A 12479-nucleotide genomic window follows, 5' to 3' on the forward strand; every position below is an offset into this window, starting at 1 on the left:
TTTGTTGGACGGTTTCCCCGGTTTAAGCAGTGGAACCACTCTCCCCGTTTTCCAGATGTCTGGTACGATGAGAGTGGCAATAGACAGGTTGAGGACCTTGGTTAGATAGTCCACTCCCGCAGGACCCATATTTTTGAGCACCAGCATGCAAACTCCGTCGGTCCCAATTGCTTTGGTCACTTTCGCCTTCCCGATGGCTATCCTTTCCTCGTCGCTGCTGAAAAAAAGAGGCGCACTTGGTGTTGGCNGTTATTCAACGTCGGAATTGGTTCGCCATCGACGAGAATACCCAGTTGCAGTCTGACCTCCTTCATCCAAGTGGTGAAAAGCGTTGCTGAGGATTTTGTAGGGGAGATGGTTAGGCTCCGTGCAGTGACGAAGCGAGAAAGCTCGGCGAGATAACCATTATTGAGCAATCGTCAGCATAAGAGACAATCGAGACTACCTCTGGTGGTTGAGGGAGCTTAGAAATGTAAAAGATGAACAGTAGTGGGAAAGGATACCACTCTGTTGAATCCCCTGTTTTATTTTCCAAGGTTTGCTCCATTTGTCTCTAAAGATCACTGACGAGTTTGGACCACTCAGGTAATTCGTCGCCCACCGTTTGTCTTCTAATAGCGTTACTTGAATAGTTCTCTCACAGGGGGGGTTTCGGTTAAGGCCACGAGTTATCTGGCTGTTTATGGCGCTGTTGTTGTGCTGTGCACTTTACGGAACCCATGTTGATGCTTCGCTTGGGTTGAGTAATTTGTGTAGTGCGGTAGAAGAAGGGTCTCTAGTGTCTTCGCAACCGGGGAAAGGAGAGCTATCGGGCGCGAAGACTCTTCTTTGTTGGACGGTTTCCCCGGTTTAAGCAGTGGAACCACTCTCCCCGTTTTCCAGATGTCTGGTACGATGAGAGTGGCAATAGACAGGTTGAGGACCTTGGTTAGATAGTCCACTCCCGCAGGACCCATATTTTTGAGCACCAGCATGCAAACTCCGTCGGTCCCAATTGCTTTGGAGACTTTCGCCTTCCCGATGGCTATCCTTTCCTCGTCGCTGCTGAAAAAAAGAGGCGCACTTGGTGCTGGTAGTTTGTGCAGCCTTCTGGTAACTCTACGTTTGGCTTTGTCCGCCGGAGGATGCAGTGTGAACTGTCGGCTTAAATAGCTCGCGCATCGCTCCGGGTCGGGCGAAGCGTGGTCGCCAGAAGATATTTCAACTCTGTCGTCATGCTTCGTCGGATTGGACAATGACCTCACGGTTGACCAAAGCTTGCTCACACCAGAGGCGAAGTTACAAGTCTTCAGATGGTCTTCCCACTTCACTAGTTGCTGAATCTCCGAGTTGAGAACCCCTTATACGGGGATTTACGGTATCGGCCTGGCGAAGGGATTATCCTTTTGAATTTGGAATGAATTGGTTTTAAATTTTGTTCACTCTACAAAGACTCAAAATTGTTAACTCTATAGAGTACTCAATAGAAAAATTTTCATGTTGACTCTTTCGAGGTGTTCGTAGCATCGGGTGTTCACTCCAGCCAGATACCACTGTATTTAAAATGAATTCAAATATTCATTTTATTGGTTTATGGGCATGTCTGTGCTGTTCAATTAAAGTAGCCTATGTCGGGATAGGCCCTTTTCCCTTTAACCTTATATTTTAACGTTTAACTATCCATAGGTGTAGTTCAAGATGCTCTTTTAATAGAAGCTTAATAAAAATATAAAAACATTTCAAGCGAAACTGATTATTTTTTAATTCAAAGTCGAACCTTCGCTTAGGGCCAGTTTGTCGGTACACGGCTGTGGCTTAACCTCTGTTTAAAGGCTCGAACTGAGATTATCCGGCTGTTTATTTTAAACACAGTTTACGTGATCTAAGTTTAAACTCCCACTAAAAAACTGGCCCTGAAGCTTTTTTAATTGAACGGCGCGGAAATGTACATGTGTATGTCTGTTTAAAGAATTTTCTGTCTCACTTTGTTGTCGCTGTAACCGCCTAAGCGATTCTGGTTGGGTTCGATAAAGGGCGCTCATCGTCCGTTGTGCACCATCGCAGAGGAGGCTTTCCTCTTCCTTTGTTACTAGCTTCGCGACATGCGTTGTATACTTTCAGAGTAGCAGCGTTATTTTCCACTCGTACGTTATGCCCCGGTCAGGGAAGCCGCCATATATTAATCTACCGCACTGTGTCTATATCGTTGCAAAGCTCATACAGCTCATCGTTCTATTGTCCTCCGATTCACCACCGCCAACGCGTAGAGGCCCGTAAATCTTCAGCAGAATCTTTCTCCAACAGCATACACCTGCACGGGTGTAATGAATTTATTATGGCCAGTGATTTTTGTGCGACCAGAGGGGACTTGACTTCTCAATTTCGTACTGAGTCTAAAGTGGGGCCACTTGGATTTCAAGGCTTATATTGTTACTGATATGTCTGTTGACAGCAGATTCTTCGTTTTATTCTCATTCACCACCAGACCTACGCGTTTTTATATTTGGATTCCCATGAGGCGCACAGTCGTAGGCCTTGTCTTTGCCGATAATGTCGATGTCTTCGGCTTTCGGTAGCAATTTTACGCTGCTGGAAAAATATTGCTCCTTAATGGTTCAGTATTGCCTACCTACCTAGATTTCGAAAAACCTACATAAAATAGTGTAGCACGTATGAGGAAACTTGCTTTAATGCAGATTATTACTACCGGGACTTCATATGGTATAGATGAAAAACACAGCCAGAGCAAAGAATTCTAAGTATAACAGAAAAATTTAAAAGGAACTTTTTTAAAGGAAATGTTATAAAGAATACCTTTAATATTTACAAGTTCTTAGAAAAGTAATAAATCATAAGACTAGGTACTATTTGGAGGTAATACAATTGAATCGACAACCGTACAGGTGCAAAATCTGCGTTCCGAGATCACTAACAACCTTTTAGCGCTGAAACTATTTGACTGAGACTGTCGGTATACATAAAAATTTTTGACAGTGGAAGGCATAGGCACACTTACTTATAAGATTACCATGGAAGGAATGGGCAAACTTTCTTCTAAGATGACCATGGAAGTCATGGGCACACTTTCTTCTAAGATGACAATGGCAAGCATCGGCACAATTTCTTCTAAGATGACCATGGATGCATGGGCAAATTTTCTTCTAAGATGACAATTTAAGGCATGGGCACACTTTCTTCTAAGATGATCATGGAGACATGCACAAATTTTCTTTTAAGATGACAATGAAAGGCATGGGCACACTTTCTTCTAAGATGACCATGGAATGGATGGACAATTTTCCTTCTAAGATGATAATGGAATCCATGAGCAATTTTCTTCCACATTATTTAAGTAAAATTTAAAGACATACACTTGAAAACTGTATTAATTGAAGAAAAATATATATTATTTTAATTTTCGGGAGTATTTAGCATCAGATACATCTCTGTTTAGTGTCCAACAGTAGTCAGCTAACATATTTCACTCCATTTACCCTGGTTCCATGTTTCTATGTTAGATATATCCTGATGGAACCCCTCGCCGTGTTCGCCGCTAACGGCACTAAAATTTTTAAGAAAAAATTGAAATATGCGTGTAAGAAGTTTATCTTGAGAGACATATTGCATCCCATGTTCTTATAGGCTGTTAAAAAGTTGCTGACCAACTCTTCATAGTATTCGGAAGAAGAAAATTTTCGGATCCAAGAAAATTTCGAACAACATTTCGAAAACATATCCATGCGGATTTTTCGATCGGATTAAGTTTTTCTCTATGCTGTTCTTCAGCCAATAGGTCTCTAATTTGTTGCCCTACAAATTTTCCTTTTTTATTTTGGCATCGCTTATTTTTGGGGATATCTGTTTTTTTTTACTAGGACATTGTCTTTTAATTGTTAGTTGACCGCAAATATAACAAAAGTTATCAAAGTTACACATACATACGCTCTGGGCATCTTCTTACGATTTGTAGACACGACAATCACAAAAAATACTATTGTAATGACAATAATAATTTAACGGAAATTTATCAGAAGCACACTTTGGTAAGCAAAATACGCCTTATCACTTCAGTAAATTTTTAAGGAAAACTGAGGGTGATTGAATAAAACTAAGTATGAGTTTTATATGAGGCTAGATATTAGTATCTAAAAAACAACTTAGTTTTGTTTAACAAAACCACTGTTTGTCAGTCTATCTATCAATATTGATCACAATCCAGATATCACAATAAATATTGAACGTGTGACAGGCGCCCTGTGATAAATTCGCGAGTAGAGGTTAATTACACGGTGCTAAAAAAAGGTCATGAAATACACCCGAAACAAAACCTGGTGTCTCAAAAGAAAAAATTACTGTCAAAAATGGATTCGTCGACCCCAAAAACCCCCAGATAGACATTTTGGCTAGTTTTTAATACAGCTGTTTCAACAGATGAGCCACTGTTTGAAAAACAAAACTATGTAGAGAGAAAAAATCGCTGGCTCGAAATTCATATTAGATATATGGTTTCTTGGGCAAAAATGCTTGAAATGATCCAAATAACCACAACCGCGATGTGGTTTTGATGCAAAAAATTTTACCCGCCCTAATGCGTATGTTACATACATTTATTACTACAAGTAATTTTTAGCAAAAAAAACCGACTTAAAAAAAAATGTATATATATATTTTTCATGATCCAATGATCGGATCTAAACCAGATTAGTATGGGACCACCTCTGAGACGCTACATTTCCGATGCAAAAAGAATTATCGAAATCGGCTGACGTGGTCCAAAGTTATGCCGTAACATACAAAAAAAAACAATTATTCCGACGAACCGATAACCGCCTCCTTTTTTGGAAGTCGGATAAAAACAATAAAAACTATTTTACGCATTCACTTGATCCTTACAACTGTATAGCAAAACAACTTCGTCTAAAGACAGTTTTTCTATAAAAAAAAGGACATTCTCCACATACTACGAAAATACCTGGTATTTTTCAAAAGCACTGAATAAGGATGATAGCGTTGGTAATTCGTTTATATTTAGTACCGGCCCCGGACGATAATACATGTTTATATTATTAAAGGAAAAAATCTAACTAATAAAAGAAGTAATAACTGTTTATGTTTATTTTTTTTTGAGCTATTGTAGTAGACGACTACGAAATTCACGCAGGCTATACATGTATATACATACATATCGAGCCCTAGCTGCCAAAAACGTAAGCCAAATTTTTTTTTCAAAGTTTTCTTTTTGATGAAGAAATGCATCTACATAGATGCCCTAGGAATATTTCTGCCTCAAAAAGAAAATTTTGAAAAAAATGTCGCTTACGTTATTTTGGCGGTTAGAGGTTTGAGATTTAAAAAATTACTCATATTTAGTCAGAGTTATACTATACTTAAAAAATAACAGGTCAGGCTTGTTAGGCACAAATGCAAAAATTTGACACAGAACCTGTTATTTTTAAAATTTTTCTTCTGTTATAGCTTGATATTTTTTTTTTTCAATAAAAAAAATGGAATGACTAATTAATTTGTCAGAAACTATAAGTCCCATCGGAAAGTGATTACATATATACGATTTATGGAAAATTTTATTAGCTTTCATTAGCCGTATTTTATATTAAGATTTTTAAATTGGTTCGTAAGATATACGTGATTAAAAGAACCAAGTTTTTCGCTTTAAGCTGAATAACGGTAAATTAAAAATATCTCGAAAACGTATCCATGGAAAAAAATTAACTACATTTTCGGAATCACCGAGCAATTCTACATAGGAATTAAATAGTGGCATCTACAGAACATTTATCCTGTAAACCGAATAACGCAGCTGGGACCGAAGTTCAGCAGAAATAAAAAATAAGAATAAAAGTTTATATACATACATAACTATCTATATATGCGTTGATTTTTGGCGTTTTTTTACGGTGTCACCCATTTTCTTCCTTACAAGGTATATGTATTCGATTTTTGTTTTTATATGGAAGAAAATGAACAACACTGTCAACAAAAAAAAAAATGCCAAAAATCAACGGTAATGTGTATCGGTCTTGTAATTATGCAACTCAGTGTATTATCAACTTGTTTAACTTGTGTTTAGAGCAACTTTGAATTGTTTTTGCTTTTTTTAAAAATGTTAACTTATTCGTTATTTATGTGTGAAAATTAATATAAAACAAATTTTTTGTGTTTTCAATGTGGAGAATTTGTCCTCCTGGTGTGCTAAAAAATTCTGGTCACCTTATATTTATTTTAGTTCTCGACATACATATTAGATATTGGACAATAAATTTCATTTTCCACACTGCGTACCGCTGTCAGAATTTTTTAGGGTCTGTAATCGCTAGAACTGGACGTTTATAACTATGAATGAAAAATGTATGTACATAAATATAAAGAAATGTAAATGTGATTAAATTAGTTTACCTAATCTCTAATACATATGTTGATTGAATTGAACTGCAGATGCAAAACACCGCTAACTGTCAAGTTGGTACCTTTGAGAATGGAAGCTCCGCGTATGATATACTCTACATATGTACTTGTGTACAAATCGCAATAAAGGAGGGGAATGAATTTAAGTAGCTTAAGTAGTTACTTGAAATCGAGACAACACTTACACATACATATGTATTTGTATGCACACTTAAACTTCTATCACTGACGCCGCCTCTTGTTTATGTATTTTTACTCGTATACTTATGTATGTTTATATTTATATAATGCTTAAAGTGCGGATAGATCTATCAACATATGTACATATATACTGCATACATATGTGAATACGACACTTAGGCTTGTGTTTCAATTATTAAATTGCTCGTGCTTATTATCTTATTCTACATGCAATTGTCTTTTTTCACAATTCATTTTCCTGAGCATAGCCTTTCCATTAAGTTGTTTAGTCTCGCGCTAAACGTATGCGATTGCAAATATTCGTATGTTATTATTTGAAAGAACTTTAAAAAATATCCTCGAAAACGAGTACGCATTGAAACTTTTCTGTGATAACAAACGAAGCTGTGCAGAGTTCCTATTCTCATACCGTTAGCTACATATATATGTATCATTGGTGCTTCAGCGAAAAGATAAAGTGTAAATCTGTGTTTATCGAAGTTTTACAGTCTTATTATCAAAGTGAATATTTTAAAAGCCTTCAACGTGTATAAGTGAAGGAATTTTCGTCATCCCTTGCCGAAATTAGTTTGAAGACAACTCGATTTTGATGTTGTCTCATCGTTCTGAGGAACAAAAAAATTCCACCGCAGATTACGCCATTCTGAAATCCGTTAGTCCCCAAATCAAAGACAGGGTGTGACCGAAGTTTGTCTTCCCACAGTTGAGGTAAGATCTGATTGCCAATGTATGCGCTAAATACACATTCTAATGTATGCACATTTGTAATCATATGTATATATCGAACGCTTATAAGCAAACATGTGTATGTATGTAGGTAAAGTTAATCACTCAAGTATTTTATAAATCTCACGAAAAACAAAGTCTCTTCTCACAAGATATGCTTGTACGTCCCAAACCATTGTGAAACAGCAACAGTTGTGTTTTTTTTCTTTTTTTTTAAGCGAAACTTTTTGCGTTCGGTTGGGAATAAGTAAAAATGTCGATGCAATTCTAATTCCAAACGAAAGAGCGACAGAAGAGGTAGGGGATGACGGGAATGGCTGGCCACGAATAAAATTAAGATTAGGATTAAGATTAAAAAAATTTGTAGTCATTTTAAAATCTGAATACTCGAAAATTTTCAATAAAAGTACATAAAACTTCAAGAAAAACTGAACGAAAATCGTTCACGGTTTTTTTTTTTGCTCTAGCAGCGTAGTAAACTCTAGTTGCGGTCGAGAACAAAATTTGCCATCACCAGCCGTCAATCCAAATCACAAGCGTTAGCGAAAATGCTCTTCAAATAGCCCAGTAAAATTAGGCTTTTTCTTTAATAAAAAATTTGTAACGGCAATTTTTTGATGCAGTTTACTTCTATTTGACAAGTAGATCATGCCCCTAAATTTCATTCGGCAACATTCCGCCATCTTGGATTTAAAGTTTTTTTTGGTTTTTTTTGCGATTTGCAAGCATATTTTACATTTTTCGTAAAAAATGGTTAAATACAATAGAATTTAATTACGCACATTTTTTATATAGAAGGTTTTTTAAAAATAGAATTTTTTATTATAAAAAATTAGCAAAAACTGCGAAACAATTTTACTTTTTCACGGTTTTTGCCATTTTTTGACAATTTCTGTTGAAATTACATAGCATATTGATATTTCAAAGTTGTAGAGAATTTCATTTCTCGCAACTTTTAACCCTAGAACACACACCCGGGTACAAATGTATCCACTTTCAACTTTGAAGTGTTGTAACTTTTGAACCGCTATACCTCTATACCGCTAACTTCGGATCTAGGAAGATTATTTAGTTTTGAGTTCAAATTCAATTTGAACCAGATCGGACCATTGGTTCAGGAGCTACAGCCTTCCAAACACATTATATACGTAAACACACACCCGGGATACGTTTGTACCCCAATAGTAAAAATCCTCATAATAATAAAAAAAAAAATTTTTTATATTATTTTTTTATTTGAAAAATTAAAAATATTCATTTCACACATTATATTATTGACTTTTATTATAAAAATTATAAAAATGCATCTTATATCTAATTAAAATCATGGAAAATAGAGCAATTTGTTGATGTGACCGAATGTTCAAGACACATTGGCTTCTTACATTTGTCGCACAGCTTTCTGGTTTTTCTACGGCGTTTTTCCTCTTGTGCGTAACATAAATAGCAAGATCCGGACACAGGTTTTGGCGTGCGCGCTGCGGCAGATGTTGATGCTGCTGTTGACACCATTGATTCCACCGGTCGGTTGAAATATGCTTCAATAGCAATTTTAGTCGAAAAATTTCGCGTCACTTGACGATTTATGGCTCTGGCTTCAATAATGGGCATACACAATGCTTCAGCCAAGCTGCGCAGGATCTGCTTACGCTTGTTGTTTGTTCTCCAAGGCAACATAGGGTTATTCAAATCGTAGACAATGTAGGCTGCAAGAGCTGTAATGTCCAACATGTTGAAGAACATCGCTAGTGGCCATCGTTTTGTTTGTCTTTGTGTTGGATATTCCGCAAACATTTGGTCCATTCGATCAACACCACCTTTGGTACGATTATAATATTCAATTATTTCAGGTTTCCCACTGTCAGCTATTTCAGCATCATTATGCATGGTCGAAAGCAAAATTACTGCTTTATTTTTTTTGGGAACATAAGAGCACATTGTCACATTATTTTTGAAGCCAAATGTCGTTGAACCAATTGTCCTGTTTTTGTTCTGCTTCATTTCTTGAGGAATATATGATTTGTTTTTGCGCAAAGTTCCAACGATCGTGAGTTTCCAGGTGAGAAGCAGTTCTGCAACTGGCAAGGTCGTAAACAAATTGTCCATTGTAATGTTTCGGCCACTTCCTTGGTATTTGGCAGACAAATCCTTCACCACTCGTTCGCCTTGGTTCGTTTCCCTACCAGTTTCTGCTTGGCCAGTATATATTTGTCCATGCAGTGGATATGCATTTGTGGCATCGCAAATCCACCAAACCTTGATACCATATTTAGCAGGTTTTGACGGTATGTACTGCGTAAACCGTGTGCGTCCACGGTAAGGAAATAATTGTTCATCAATCGTCAAGCATGAGCTGGGCTTGTAATGTGCAGCAAGATTATTGTTCATCATCGTCCACAACTCACTGATCGGTGCTGCTTTATCAGTTAGTAAGCGTGTTGCACGAGTGTTTTTATCGTCAAATCTTAGGAACCGCAATATCGAACAGAAACGGTTGACTCCCATTGTGGCGCGATATAAAGGATAGTTTTTGACGCTCCATAAATCTCGAACATGTTCTCCATTGCTATGGTTCGCACCAGTCATAATAAGTATGCCAAAAAATGCATACAGCTCTGTTATTGACACAGGCGTCCATGACTTAGGAGTTGTGTTTGGATGCGCATTGTTGTAAGCATTATAAGTTTCTTTTGCTAACTTATTTGTGTGGCGCATAATTATATCAGCCATTTCAACGTTCATGAAACATTTGAATGTTTGCTCTATTGACAACATTTCAGTGCATCTAGCTGGTCCAGAACGTTCTCTTATAATATTTTGTCTGAGTACCTGACGACTTACATTTGGTTCTTTCATCCACTCAGTACCATCACGTGCAACAAATTTTTCGGCACTAGCAGGTAATTCATTATTTTCTTCTACTTCTTCTTCTTCATCGTCTTCTTCATCATCCTCATAGTCCGCATAATCAGGTAATACTTCTGCGGCACTTTGCGAAACTTCAGCATCGTCATCAGCAATTTCAATGTCATTGATTTGAATTTCTTCTTCATCTTCTGAGTCAAAGTCATAGGGAGCGTCATCGTCACAAATTTCATCAAATAAAGATTGTATATATGATTCTCGCTGTTCCTCAGTTAGCCTGCATAATAAAAAAAATTAGTATATGTTTACATTGTTGCTTATTTTACATTTTTTACCTTCTATATGCTGCACTTGATAAATATTCGTTTCTTCTTGAAGTCATTTCGTATCCAGTTATTTATAGTTTCAGTTATATTTATTTTCACTTATATTTTCACTTCTTACACTTTTGAGCACCAAAACAATAATGAAAATATCAACAGGCAGCATTTATAACAACACCTCGTGTGAAAACAACCCTTGCAGCTGCATATAAAATACAAAAACCAGTTATACCAGTGTATTTGCTACCTACGTACCCATACCTTGCGCGACCTTTTTGCACATATCTTTTGAACCAGGTAGAATATTTCAATGAAATAAAAACCAAAATGTGTATTCGTTGTTACTCTACAAGTATATTATTATAAATTATATTATTTTGTTTTGCATTTATCAGGACAACAACAAAAACAAAAATCCACTGTTGCATGTCCTGACTTTATTTGCCCATATCGCTGGAACCAGTAGGAATATTCGAATGAAACAAAAGACAAAATACTTGTTATATATTAAAATATACATTTAAAAAAAAAAATCATAGAAATCGGTTGAATAAGTATTAAAAAAACCGCAAAATAAGGTCCCGGGTACAAACGTATCCCGGGTGTGTGTTTACATGGTATTTTCTGGGTGTGTGTTCTAGGGTTAAACCAACATTTTATTTTTGTATGGCGCTTAGATCACGGCCGAGAACGTGCCAAACATAGCCCAATAAAATTACATAAATTTGGAAGGAACAAAAAATAAAATGTTTCTAACAGCGATTTTTTCATGTAGTTTACTTCTATTTGACACGTAAATCTGGGATCTACAGTTTCGCCCCTAAATTTCATTTGGGAACATTCCGCAATCTTGGATAATTTTTTTTTTTTGCTTTTTTGGCTTATTTTAAATTTTTCGTAAAAAAATGGTTAAATAGAAATATGTAGAGAATATAATTTCCCATATTTGTTATAACGAAGGTTTTTTAAAATAAATCACTTTTTATTGTAAAAAATTTGCAAAAACTGCGAAAAAGTTTTACATTGTCACGGTTTTTGCCATTTTTTAACAATTTCTACCACAACTTTTGAACCTACGACACTTACATATGTATATCACGGCCGGGAACGCGATAAACATAGCGATATACGGGATGCACCGTAAAACTAATTTCCATACCACCGCACAGTAGTTACTGCCACAGGCCAAAATAAAAAAAATTTATGTAAAAATTTGTGAACCAAAATAGGCTTAGAAATCAGTTTTTTGTCCAAACTTCATGTTGTCATATATTTTTATTTTCATTCTAACGGTTGTTTCTGAAAAAAGCAACAAAAGTGTCATCAATTTTTCATTTTATTTGTACAGCGTCAGCACGCTGAAAATTTAATTGGATTTAACGTAATTAAAAAATTGTGAAAGGTCGAGTGAATTAAAATTGTATGCAATCGATATCTATACTTCTATACTAATTATATAAAGAGAAGCCCCCTTTTTTTGTAACAGGTAATCTCGTGAACGGCTGGTCCGATTTTCATGAAATTTTTTATATAAATAGCTTTCGGTAACCACCATGTTTTCGTGTAGGTGGACCAGGGACCGTTCTATTCGAAAAAATCTTATTATGGTCCGATTTGCTTAAACTTTGGTACGTAAGTAGCTTTTTAGCATATATTAGCATATGTTATCCATTTTTTCCGAGAAGTGGACCAGGGACCGATCTATTCGAAACAATCTTATTATGGTCCGAATTGCTTAAAATTTGGTACGTAAGTAGCTTTTTAGCATATATGATCCATTTTTTCCGAGAAGTGGACCAGGGACCGATCTATTTTAAAAAATTGTATTTGCGGTCCGATTTGCTTAAAATTCGGTACGTAGGTAGCTTTTTAGCATATATGATCCATTTTTTCCGAGAAGTGGACCAGGGACCGATCTATTCGAAGAAATCATATTTATGGTCCGATTTGCTTAAAATTCGG

The 12479-nt window shown here is 36.2% G+C and overlaps 1 protein-coding gene across 2 annotated transcripts in view; it reads left to right on the forward strand.

The window, feature by feature from the left end:
* The first annotated feature begins 6840 nt into the window (after positions 1 to 6840).
* LOC108364232 (carcinine transporter) overlaps positions 6841 to 12479 on the forward strand; it is a 47382-nt gene continuing 41743 nt past the window's right edge. Inside the window, exons 1-2 of one of the 2 annotated variants that reach the window (XM_017617844.1) lie at positions 6844 to 7062; positions 7121 to 7311. The gene's annotated coding sequence lies outside the window, so the exon portion shown is untranslated. Of the gene's footprint in view, positions 7312 to 12479 lie in introns of both variants that reach the window. The other variant, XM_017617834.1, reaches the window with a different exon arrangement.

Source organism: Rhagoletis zephyria, unplaced genomic scaffold (assembly GCF_001687245.7).
Source record: "Rhagoletis zephyria isolate East Lansing unplaced genomic scaffold, Rhagoletis_zephyria_1.1 Rzeph_scaffold_00031, whole genome shotgun sequence".
Taxonomy (NCBI): Eukaryota; Metazoa; Arthropoda; class Insecta; order Diptera; family Tephritidae; genus Rhagoletis; species Rhagoletis zephyria.